A 2,765-nucleotide genomic window follows, 5' to 3' on the forward strand; every position below is an offset into this window, starting at 1 on the left:
TGCCACGAAGGGAACACCCTGGCCCAGGATTACTACATCTTGGGAACGTTAGATAGAGGGTCTTTTGCAGAAGTCAAAGTGGCTCTCCACCTTAGGACCCAGACAATGGTCGCCATCAAGGTACTGAAGAAGGGCACAAGGATGGATTTCTTAATTGTTTCAGAGATGGAATTAATGAGAACGCTTCACCACAGTAACATAGTACAGTTGCTTCAGATTCTTGACACCAACCACAAAACCTACCTTGTGATGGAATACGCAGCCCGCGGATCCCTGTGGCAACACATCAACAACTGTGGGCGTCTACAGGAGGAAGAGGCACGTACCATATTCACAGAACTGTCTTTGGCCATCAACTATATCCATGGTCAGAATATTGTCCACCGAGACATCAAACCCGAGAATGTCCTATTGGATTGGGAGGGGCATGTGAAACTAACTGACTTTGGGTTAAGCAAAAGACTGGCCTCAGGGGAAAAGTTTCGGGGGTTGTGCGGTACACCACAATATTGTGCTCCTGAAGTATTCCATCATACACCCTACGACGGCCTTCCAACAGATATTTGGAGTACCGGGGTGCTCTTGTACGTTTTAGTTGTCGGCCAACTTCCATTTCGAGAGACAGTGCACTCCAAGATAAAGTACCTGATCCTATCCCAGAGCTACTGGATCCCATATTGCCTCTCCCCAGACCTTCAAGACCTATTGAAGAGATTAATGACAATAGACCCCACATCAAGACCATCCATCCAAGAAATATTAGCACACCCATGGCTGCGCCATGAGCAAGACACATTGACATCCTCAGGAAAAATTCCTCAAGTACCAGAGCCCAATACTGCTCCTGAAATGTTTTTAATAAAGCATAAAATTAAAGACCTCAGAAATGCATTGAAAGAGAGGAACTATATTAATGCCATGGCAAACTACCTCTTCATCAAAAGAAAGTGTACCTGGTGGCCCCAATTTTGTCACGATGAAGGGCAGGGTGGTTCACTGGACCCTACAAAATCTCCCAATCTTCCTTGTTCTTTAAGGAGGGGAACCAGTACAGCTACCCTTCCCACTTTAACTTTACCCAGTCACTCTGAGCTGCTTGTAGATGGGAGGAAAGGCTATGAGAGGAGGCACAGTGTGCCTCTCACCCTTTCTTCCCTTAAGAGTAGCTTCCTAGAAAAGAACTCCCCACAGCAGGGGCTTGTGCCTCATATTGGAAAGGGGACATTCAGAGAAAAGGAGGGCAGAATCAATCCTACAACTTCACCCTCAAGAAAAACAAAGGCAACAAAACGATCAACAATAACAACACCTTCAAAAACCTCAGGCACACTGTTCACGCTCTACCAAACCTCAACCTTTGAAAACACGCAAGATGGGACCAATGAGGACTCTGAGTCTACAGACGAATGTAGCAGCAAGCCCTCCTGGGAGTCCACAGGCAGCAGCCCCTTTTCCAGTAAGAAAATCCAAGAAGAGAATACAGGCACCGAATCCTTCCAACACAGTAGCTCATCTGCCTGGGGGTCTACAACCAGCAGACCTGTCTCCAATAAGAAAATCCAGAAAGAGAATACGGGTACCAACTCCTTCCAAGACAACAATAGCTCATCCTCCTGGGGATCTACAACCAGCAGACTCTTCCCCAGTAAACAAATTCAGGAAGAGAAAAGAGGCACCGAAGCCTTCCAATATTCCAACTCATCCTCCTGGGGGTCTACAACCTGGACCCCTTTCCCGAGTAAGAAAATAGAGGAACAAAATACAGGCACTGAATCCTTCCAAGACACCAAGACACCCTCCAAAGAAACAGACCATCATGGGCCTCTTCGAAGGCAGAGCCAGCCTGTGCCCAGAGTCCCACTGAGAAGGTGGGGATGGAAGGGCCTGAAGAACAGGGTTTCGAAAGCTTTAAGAAGCTTGTGTTGCTGCTGCCTCCAAGCAACCAATAACAAAATCGAGGCAGTCAATGAAGACTGCTTCAGAGACACAGGCTGAAAGAAGTAGGTGGGGTGTGATGGGAAAGGATACACTCTCTAGTTTCTTTTTCCCTTAATATATTCTAGCAGACACATTAAGGGGGTTAGTGACATTGTGTCTATCATGGCAGAAAGAAAATCCCATCCTGCCCTCCCTCCTCTGAGGAGCCCTCCAATGCTTGAGCTACATGGAGACAGCCGAGGACAGTGACCCAGCAGCGCTGGGCAAGGATGCTGGAGAACGTTGGTGAAGGGATCAATGGAGCACTCGGGAGGAATCAGCCTAAGGGCCCATGTCAGCACAGGGCCAGCACAGCCAAGCATAAGTCCTGCAGATTTCTAGTAACAGTTCTTGTGTCTACTTCAACTGCTGTCAGAGTCCCTGTGGTCCCCGGAGGGTGACACCAGAATGTGGAGAGGAGCCAGCTGAGGATGCAGACAGGAGCATGGACGAGAGAGCCAGGTAGGAATTTCAGGTGCTGTGTGCCAGTGGGAAGACTGGTCCATACTGCAGGCTAAAACTAGAGGCAAAATGCTTTTCCCTGAAATCTGAAGGAAGATTCTGGGAATAAGGTCTGAGTAGTGTTCTTTCTGCCTATTCCCTGTAGAGAGTTCCACACAGGGCAGCAGTCCCAGTACAGCTGTGGCCCTGAGCATTAATCTTCACAGCACCCACAAGCCCCTAGAAGAAGCACCTGCGGAGTACTGGTGTTGACCAAAAGAACTGAGAAGAACCATCAGACTGCAGAGAACCTTCATGCACAGTGAGGATGTCAGCTCAGCTGCCTG

At 48.4% G+C, this 2,765-nt stretch overlaps 1 pseudogene; it reads left to right on the top strand.

Moving 5' to 3' along the window:
* Positions 1 to 174: 174 nt before the first annotated feature.
* LOC114635805 lies at positions 175 to 785 on the top strand (annotated as a pseudogene).
* Positions 786 to 2,765: the final 1,980 nt, after the last annotated feature.

Source organism: Grammomys surdaster, unplaced genomic scaffold (genome assembly GCF_004785775.1).
Source record: "Grammomys surdaster isolate TR1022 unplaced genomic scaffold, NIH_TR_1.0 117983, whole genome shotgun sequence".
NCBI lineage: Eukaryota > Metazoa > Chordata > Mammalia > Rodentia > Muridae > Grammomys > Grammomys surdaster.